Source organism: Lupinus angustifolius, chromosome LG01 (genome assembly GCF_001865875.1).
Source record: "Lupinus angustifolius cultivar Tanjil chromosome LG01, LupAngTanjil_v1.0, whole genome shotgun sequence".
NCBI classification, from domain to species: domain Eukaryota; kingdom Viridiplantae; phylum Streptophyta; class Magnoliopsida; order Fabales; family Fabaceae; genus Lupinus; species Lupinus angustifolius.
In genome coordinates this window covers 584,911-595,693 of record NC_032009.1, presented here as the reverse complement: position 1 = coordinate 595,693, position 10,783 = coordinate 584,911, and positions in this window count along the sequence as shown.

The window sequence follows — 10,783 nt, the reverse complement described above, 5'->3', positions numbered from 1 at the left end:
CTTGAAATAATGAGATTTACCTAAAAGTCTTGACTTTATAAACTTAAAGTGTTATGAAGTCTTAGATGGTAAAATGATTTAAAAATGTTGAATCTTAGTTAAGACAACTTACTTTAAAATGGTAAGATTTACTTAACAATTATTGATTTTGTTTAAATTTACTTACTTTAAAAAATGATTAGTCTAGCTTAATGATCTTATTTTAAAAGGTTAGTTTTAGTAAAAATGTTTTACTTACAAAAAATAAGATTTATGAACTATCTGAAAAATGTAATGAAGTGAGAATACATGTCTAGAAAGATTCTGTCTAAGGAAATACTTGGTATTTAAGGGTGTTTTTACGACCTATCTCTCTTTCATGGGAACTAGCCTGATGCATATCCACGGAATACGACATACTTCTGGTATAAGTTTTATTGAAAATCTTAATTTAAAAAGTGTTATTTGATAGTAAGACTTTCAATGACAAATGATGATTCAAGGATATTCCACCTTGAATCGGATGGACGAAAGCAATTCAATTCATTTTAAATCGGGAGTTTTATCTTCGCGTAAAAATTTATTTCGTAAATATAATAATTATCGTCAGTTAACTAATTAACGTTATTTTGGCGTAATGAAGAGTTCGAGAGGAGATCGGATCAAGTAAGCTCACCTGCAAACAGAGAACCTAGAGACCCGACACACTCAGGTGAGGGAGAAAACAACGTGACATAGTGGTGCCCGAATATACATCAGGACCTTCAAACTCCCTCACAAGTTTGGAGTTGCCTTGGGTATTAAGAAAGCTTGTACTTAATCAATTGCTTGTTTGTTTGGATTAAGTACAGCAAATACCATGTTTACTCTTGAATTTAAATTTTAGAATGATTATTATGGGAATGATATGTTTGTGATAATTGTTAAATTCAAGGTTTAAAAACATGTTATATAAATGAGAAATATTTTCCTTGAGAAAAGTAATTAAAATGATATGCAGGCTCTTCTCGCTTGAGTGAGAAGCGTCTAGAGAAAATGAGTGTTTTAGCTCGGGGTGAGACAGCTCTCGCTTGAGCTAAAATAGGCACCAAGAGAACTGATTGTTTTCTCGCTTAAGCGAAACAGCTCTCGCTTAAGCGAAACAGCTCTCGCTTAAGCCAGAAATGCCTCAAAAATGGATGTGCCCTCGCTTGAGCGAGACAGCTCTCACTCGAGTGAGAGGGCTCCATACAGACATGACTTCTTTTTAAGTCGTCTGAAATATAACTCTCATATATACGAGAGCCTAATGACATGTTTGCCATCAAGAAGTTGTAAAGGTAAATAACTATATGAAATTCTTGAAAGTAATAAAAGTAAGGAATTGCTTTGTTAAAGGTGAGGCCCGAGGGTGTGATACTATGCCCACGCAGCGAGATCGTTTGACCATAAGAGGTTTGTCTAGAGGAGTCGTCCAGGATGTTTCAGCGATGGTTCACAGTGGTGCTGAGAAGTATTATGTTGTGCCCATGCAGCGAGATCGTCTGACCATAAGAGGCTTGGCTTGAGAGTCGTCCAGGATAATTCAGCGATGGTTCGTAGTGGTGCTGAAATTGTTCTCTTTTTGTTTATATGTTAAGATCGAGACCCACTAGAAGCATTCCCGATGGGAGATGTCATAGGATGGGCAACTCGCTAGAAAAGATGGATTAAAAGACATAATTTGCTAATATCGGTTAGGGTGCATATCCATGGTCAAATATGAAGTAGTGGAGAGGAAATGTATGGGAGACAAATGAGCCCTGAGATGTTGAGAGGGACGGTGTTGATTGCGGTGATTCGTCAGCAAAGTCTTGAGGAAGAGTCTAGGTGAGACGAGTCCCATGTATTACTGGATGAGGTATTCTGTTGGATCGGACAGTGCTCATAGTGCAAACTAGACGATATCTGACAATCCCTCTTTGAAATCAGGATCGATGAGAGGGATGTCCAGAAAGTGTTTGATACGACACCATCCTGAAATGGACAGTTACGTTGGAACAGATCGATCATATATCATTGCGAGGAATAATTTTGGTGCAATCAAATCGATTTGTTATGGGAACTATACTCTTGGTTATTTCCGAGTAGTTATTAGGAGGATAAAGGAGTAAGGATGGTGGATTCATGCATCACATTGCATACATGATATTCTTCGATATTGATTCTAAATTCTCGAGTTTTATACTTCATTCATCGTTATTATATGCTTCTATGATCACATGATCTATCTGTACTCGTGTGTTCACTTGGTGTATTATTCTGCGTAATTCCACGATGTCGTTGACAAGTTTTTCATAGATGTTTTACTCCCTATCTTTTCTTCTGGTATATTTGTACGCATGTTCAGACGGACCCATCAACACTGATTCGAGGTTATCGCTTCACTATGTCCTAGGAGGGGACATGGAGTGTTGAGGGTAATCGACACACTTACACAGGCCATTGCACCTGGAGCTGGATTGGGTAAGCAATGGCTCAATTCTGCATCTTCCACCTTACTACGCAGTTCGGGAGGCATCATTCATTTTGCCCAACCAAAGACCTGCAACCGCCAGACTTTCTATACCGGAAGAAGCTCGAGGCGTACCAGAAGGTGTTAGGACCTGGCCCCAAACAGAATTCTCATCATCAGGATCAGCGCCAAGAGAGACAGACGGGGCCATGCCAAGGGGGTACACCCTGGACCCCTCGATGGATTAGGGAGTGGATGAAGTGGAGGAGGAGGAAGACAACGGCGACTGTGTATGACTTATCTACATAGAAGATTCAGTTGAGGTCATTGAGATCTCTTCTGACTCGGAGGTGGAGGAGGACCCTAGCAAGGCTTCCAGTGCACCTCTGGTTTAGGAGGTTTCTCTTTTGTTTTGTTGTGATAAGAACCTGTGTGAGGTACTTTTTGTAATGTCAATGTCCCGACATTATTTTCTTTGTATTTTCAGTTTTTTTTATTTGTGGTGATGATTAGATTTCGCCCTGTAAACAATTCTGTATTTATTCAAGAATTTTATGAATGAAAAGTATTCAAAAAAGAATTGTGTTCATTTAATTATCTTCAATGTATTAAGAATTTTATTTCCGCAAGATTTGAAAATGTGACATCTTGAAAATGGAATAAGGTAAAAGTGAAAATGATTTATAAGTTATAAGTTACATAAAAGAAAAAAGAAAAAAAAAAGAGAAAGAAAAATTTACCCATTTTTTTAAGAGATTAAATATATTAAATATGAAATAATTTTCGGGGCGTTACAATAGTTTTAATTGCACATACATTAACGAATCAATACTTGAGTCAAATTTAATTAATTTGAAACAAAATTCAAATTTGAATTCTAAGTTCTAACAACCTAGAATGAATTCCTTCTAATCTTCTCATAACTTTAGAACTTCCATTAATTATTCTTTACCTTACCTATATATTAGATACCTAGTTTGTCAATAGAGGAATTAAACCAAAGTTTTCATTGAACTATATATCATATTGATAATTTTGTGAAAAGTCCAATATCCATTCCAATGTCATTTTCAATGAACTTGTTAACACTTCTTAAATGCTCTATAGCTAATGTTATAATTACCATATTACCAGTTTCTTGAGAACTAAAATTGGGGAAATGTTAAAAAGTATTTTAATGGCATTGTTTATGGACGAGAAAATAAATATTGTTTTGGAAAACTATGTTTTCAAAATTTGAGAAGTATTGTAATTTTTATAATGCTAATTTTCCTTTTCTAATTCTTAAACAATAATCTTATAATACTTATAATTTTATCTTTCTTGAGAATTGGGGTTATCTAGCCTATGTCTAGATCTTAGACCCTAAGAAAGTTAAACTAACAAGTAGATCCTATAAATATGTATTCATTGGGTATATTGTAGACAACAAGACGTGCATGTTATATGACTTTAACGCAAAAGTGATCACTGATCCAGTGATACTGACTACAATGAAAATAAATTATTTTTCAAAGTAAGAAATAACATCACACACATGTGATTAGGGACAGTGATAAAATGAAGGGTTAGAAAGAGAACCTAAAAGAAGTAAGAGAGTAAGATATGCTAAAGAGTATGGGTCTGATTATATGGTATATACATTAGAAGAAGTTCCATCCGACCTCTAAGAAGATTTGACTGCTTTGGAAGCTAATTTGTGGCAAGAAGTCACAATTGATGACATGGATTCTCTAGAGTCTAATAAGACTTGGCATTTAATTAACTTGTCTCTTGGTTGCAAACTAAGTGGTTGTAAGTGAGTATTGAAAAAAGAAACTGAAACCCACTAGTACAGTGGATAAACACAAGGCTCACCTTGTAGCCAAGAGTTTTAAGCAAAGGGAGAATATAGATTCTTCGACACCTTTTCACCTATGACTAGAATAACATTCATTAGAGTACTAATATCACTATATATGTTACATGATTTAGTAGTGCACCAAATGGATGTTAAAACCACTTTTTTAAATGGTGGTTTGGAATAAGAAATCTATATGGAACTACCTAAAGGTTTTGCAATTCATGGGAAATAAAATAAGGTCTGCAAGTTATATAAGTCATTGTATGGTCTTATGCAAACACCTAAATAGTTGCATGAAAAGTTTGACAATTTAATTGTCTCAATTAAGTTTAAGTGAATGAAAATGATAAATATATTTATTACAAGTCAAAAAATGACATTTGTACTATCACATGTCTTTATTTAATGACCTACTCATATTTGGTTCCAACATTCATATTGTGAAACAACTTTGATATGAAATTCCTTGAAAGGCAAGTGTAATCCCTAGTATAATATTATTAGGTCAAAATATGCAATTTCTTTGGATCAAACTCACTATGTGGAGAAGATCTTAAATAAATATAAATATTTTAACTCAGAACCTACTAGTACACCATATGATCTAAGTGTAAATCTGTTTAGCAATGCTGGTGAAGGTGTACAATAAAGTGAGTATGTTATATTATCATTAGCAGATTTCGGTACGCTACTGATTACACTAGACCTGATATTGCCTATGTTGTGGGATTATTGTGCAGGTTTACCAATAAACCTAGTATGGAGCATTAGCATGCTATAGAAAGGGTCATGAGGTACCTTAAGAAAACAATGAACCTTGAATTATACTACTAAAGATTTTCAGCTGTCCTAGAAGGATTCAACGATGCTGATTAGAACTCTCTTTCAGATGATTTCAAAGAAACCAGTAGTTATATATTTAGCATAATCGATGGGGCTATTGCTTGGAAGTCAAAGAAATAGACTATTTTGCCTTAGTTCATTATGGAAGCTGATATGATAGCAATAACAACAACTAGTGAAGAAGCAAGTTGGATAAGAAGCTTGCTTGCATATATTCTCTTATCGTAAAAACTGATACCAATTGTGTTGATCCATTGTGATAGTATTGTGACTATTGAAAAATTGAGAATCATTTTTGTAATGGTAAGAAACAACAAATACGTTGTAAGCACAATAATGTTAGAGAGTTACTCTCCATGTATGTTGTTAGAGTGAATCATGTATGCACTACTAATAATTCAGCAGATCCTTTGACGAAGAATTAGCTAGAGAGAAAGTACATAATATCTCTAAGAGAAGTATGATTCCTTGAGTAGATTAAATGATGATTTAAATTCTTAATAAGATCTATACTTCATTTGAACTAGAGTATCTAGACTACAAGAGTTCTCTTGATAGACTCACCTATGCAAATATGGAAGTGAGGTCGTTTCCTATGAAATTTAGGAGCATACATTTCTAAATCATTCACTATACTGGGATAGACGTGCATGATCTTTAACGCATAGACTTTATAGAATACACCCTTTAAAATTTTGTATGTGGTTTAATGTTGGAGATAGAGTTCAAGACTATGAGTCACTCAAGTAAAATCTGAATCTTACTGACCATAAGTAGAAGAAGATTCCATCGTGTGACTGTCAGTCTAATCATGATAGTCAGATCTTTTGGTCGTTTGGGATGAGATCTTTTTAATGAGTCGTTGGATCGACATGGCCATTGGGGGTCTCCACCTATAAATAGAGGTCTCCCTCATTCAAAAAAATTTGTACCAGTTGATGGCATTTTCTTAACTTTTCTTCTCTCCCTCTATGCCCATGCATTTCCGGCTCCCTTCTCCCTCTTTTTTCGATGGTACTAGAATTGACACAGGTAACCAAATTGTAGGAATGTCGAGGTCGGAAACTGGCACTAATAGTCAGCTTGTAGGAAATTCGAAAATTCGAGAATTAGCACAAGTAGTAGTCATACTATAGTATCTCAAAATCAATTCTTAGACCGTAGTAAGAATTTGAAACATAAAACTAGGCAAACTTACACGTATGCACAATAATTTGAAGTTGATTGAGGGACTAAATAAGCACAGTCCGCAAAGTTTGAGGACCAAACCCACATGGAAAAAATTTGAGGGACAAAATTTACACATGAACAGTAGTTGAAGAACGAATAGTGCCAATATAATAAATCAATAATATTAACTTTTGATTTTATGAAAATAATATATGACACGTTCAGATGAAAGAAAATTCCTAAAACGGTTCTTCTTTCAGAATGATATAACTTAAAATTTAAATAATTTAATAACTATAAAAATTAAAAGATAACATATCAAGAAATTTCTAAAATGATCTTCTTGTGACTATGAGTTTAATATAATCACTCTAATTCAAGAACAAGGTCATATGTGTAATACAAAAAGGTTCATGAGTTTTCCACATTCATCATCCTAAATTTCAAGGCAAGGCCCCTCCATGATAGTTTTAATTGCCTGTATAAATATCACACATACATTAATGAATCAATACTTAAGTCAAATTTAATTAATTCGAAACAAATTTTGAATTTGAATTTGAATTCTAACAACCTAGATAAATTCCTTCTAATCTTTTCAGAACTTCCATTATATTTGATATCTAGTTTGTCAATAGAGAAATCAAACCAAAGTTTTAATTGAACTATATATTAGATTGATAATTTTGTCAAAAGACCAATTTCCATTCCAATGTCTTTTTCAATGAACTTGTTAACACTTTTTAAATACTCTAGCTAATATTATAAGAGTTTAAAATTTATGTAGTATCAGTGTAAAGTTTTTTACATTATCAACACATCATCTACTATTGATTTGTATTACTTTTGGTTTTGGTTGAGAATCAATGATGATTAACACATAAACGGTGCATGATATGCTGATAGTGTAAAAAATATTTACACTGTCAATGTATACATATTAAATCCATATTTTTTTTAGTTTCCCACATATATATGCTCGCACGGAAGACAATCATGTCCGAGCCGGGAACATCCATAGGTATGTGGGGCTAACTCTTTCAGCGAATATTTTTTCCATCAATAAGACTCGAACCGAAAAGAAGTAAGAGAGTAAGATATGCTAAAGAGTATGGGTCTGATTATATGGTATATACATTAGAAGAAGTTCCATCCGACCTCTAAGAAGATTTGACTGCTTTGGAAGCTAATTTGTGGCAAGAAGTCACAATTGATGACATGGATTCTCTAGAGTCTAATAAGACTTGGCATTTAATTAACTTGTCTCTTGGTTGCAAACTAAGTGGTTGTAAGTGAGTATTGAAAAAAGAAACTGAAACCCACTAGTACAGTGGATAAACACAAGGCTCACCTTGTAGCCAAGAGTTTTAAGCAAAGGGAGAATATAGATTCTTCGACACCTTTTCACCTATGACTAGAATAACATTCATTAGAGTACTAATATCACTATATATGTTACATGATTTAGTAGTGCACCAAATGGATGTTAAAACCACTTTTTTAAATGGTGGTTTGGAATAAGAAATCTATATGGAACTACCTAAAGGTTTTGCAATTCATGGGAAATAAAATAAGGTCTGCAAGTTATATAAGTCATTGTATGGTCTTATGCAAACACCTAAATAGTTGCATGAAAAGTTTGACAATTTAATTGTCTCAATTAAGTTTAAGTGAATGAAAATGATAAATATATTTATTACAAGTCAAAAAATGACATTTGTACTATCACATGTCTTTATTTAATGACCTACTCATATTTGGTTCCAACATTCATATTGTGAAACAACTTTGATATGAAATTCCTTGAAAGGCAAGTGTAATCCCTAGTATAATATTATTAGGTCAAAATATGCAATTTCTTTGGATCAAACTCACTATGTGGAGAAGATCTTAAATAAATATAAATATTTTAACTCAGAACCTACTAGTACACCATATGATCTAAGTGTAAATCTGTTTAGCAATGCTGGTGAAGGTGTACAATAAAGTGAGTATGTTATATTATCATTAGCAGATTTCGGTACGCTACTGATTACACTAGACCTGATATTGCCTATGTTGTGGGATTATTGTGCAGGTTTACCAATAAACCTAGTATGGAGCATTAGCATGCTATAGAAAGGGTCATGAGGTACCTTAAGAAAACAATGAACCTTGAATTATACTACTAAAGATTTTCAGCTGTCCTAGAAGGATTCAACGATGCTGATTAGAACTCTCTTTCAGATGATTTCAAAGAAACCAGTAGTTATATATTTAGCATAATCGATGGGGCTATTGCTTGGAAGTCAAAGAAATAGACTATTTTGCCTTAGTTCATTATGGAAGCTGATATGATAGCAATAACAACAACTAGTGAAGAAGCAAGTTGGATAAGAAGCTTGCTTGCATATATTCTCTTATCGTAAAAACTGATACCAATTGTGTTGATCCATTGTGATAGTATTGTGACTATTGAAAAATTGAGAATCATTTTTGTAATGGTAAGAAACAACAAATACGTTGTAAGCACAATAATGTTAGAGAGTTACTCTCCATGTATGTTGTTAGAGTGAATCATGTATGCACTACTAATAATTCAGCAGATCCTTTGACGAAGAATTAGCTAGAGAGAAAGTACATAATATCTCTAAGAGAAGTATGATTCCTTGAGTAGATTAAATGATGATTTAAATTCTTAATAAGATCTATACTTCATTTGAACTAGAGTATCTAGACTACAAGAGTTCTCTTGATAGACTCACCTATGCAAATATGGAAGTGAGGTCGTTTCCTATGAAATTTAGGAGCATACATTTCTAAATCATTCACTATACTGGGATAGACGTGCATGATCTTTAACGCATAGACTTTATAGAATACACCCTTTAAAATTTTGTATGTGGTTTAATGTTGGAGATAGAGTTCAAGACTATGAGTCACTCAAGTAAAATCTGAATCTTACTGACCATAAGTAGAAGAAGATTCCATCGTGTGACTGTCAGTCTAATCATGATAGTCAGATCTTTTGGTCGTTTGGGATGAGATCTTTTTAATGAGTCGTTGGATCGACATGGCCATTGGGGGTCTCCACCTATAAATAGAGGTCTCCCTCATTCAAAAAAATTTGTACCAGTTGATGGCATTTTCTTAACTTTTCTTCTCTCCCTCTATGCCCATGCATTTCCGGCTCCCTTCTCCCTCTTTTTTCGATGGTACTAGAATTGACACAGGTAACCAAATTGTAGGAATGTCGAGGTCGGAAACTGGCACTAATAGTCAGCTTGTAGGAAATTCGAAAATTCGAGAATTAGCACAAGTAGTAGTCATACTATAGTATCTCAAAATCAATTCTTAGACCGTAGTAAGAATTTGAAACATAAAACTAGGCAAACTTACACGTATGCACAATAATTTGAAGTTGATTGAGGGACTAAATAAGCACAGTCCGCAAAGTTTGAGGACCAAACCCACATGGAAAAAATTTGAGGGACAAAATTTACACATGAACAGTAGTTGAAGAACGAATAGTGCCAATATAATAAATCAATAATATTAACTTTTGATTTTATGAAAATAATATATGACACGTTCAGATGAAAGAAAATTCCTAAAACGGTTCTTCTTTCAGAATGATATAACTTAAAATTTAAATAATTTAATAACTATAAAAATTAAAAGATAACATATCAAGAAATTTCTAAAATGATCTTCTTGTGACTATGAGTTTAATATAATCACTCTAATTCAAGAACAAGGTCATATGTGTAATACAAAAAGGTTCATGAGTTTTCCACATTCATCATCCTAAATTTCAAGGCAAGGCCCCTCCATGATAGTTTTAATTGCCTGTATAAATATCACACATACATTAATGAATCAATACTTAAGTCAAATTTAATTAATTCGAAACAAATTTTGAATTTGAATTTGAATTCTAACAACCTAGATAAATTCCTTCTAATCTTTTCAGAACTTCCATTATATTTGATATCTAGTTTGTCAATAGAGAAATCAAACCAAAGTTTTAATTGAACTATATATTAGATTGATAATTTTGTCAAAAGACCAATTTCCATTCCAATGTCTTTTTCAATGAACTTGTTAACACTTTTTAAATACTCTAGCTAATATTATAAGAGTTTAAAATTTATGTAGTATCAGTGTAAAGTTTTTTACATTATCAACACATCATCTACTATTGATTTGTATTACTTTTGGTTTTGGTTGAGAATCAATGATGATTAACACATAAACGGTGCATGATATGCTGATAGTGTAAAAAATATTTACACTGTCAATGTATACATATTAAATCCATATTTTTTTTAGTTTCCCACATATATATGCTCGCACGGAAGACAATCATGTCCGAGCCGGGAACATCCATAGGTATGTGGGGCTAACTCTTTCAGCGAATATTTTTTCCATCAATAAGACTCGAACCGAAGACCTTGCTTAAGGGGAATCAAACATGTATCACTTGAACCAACATC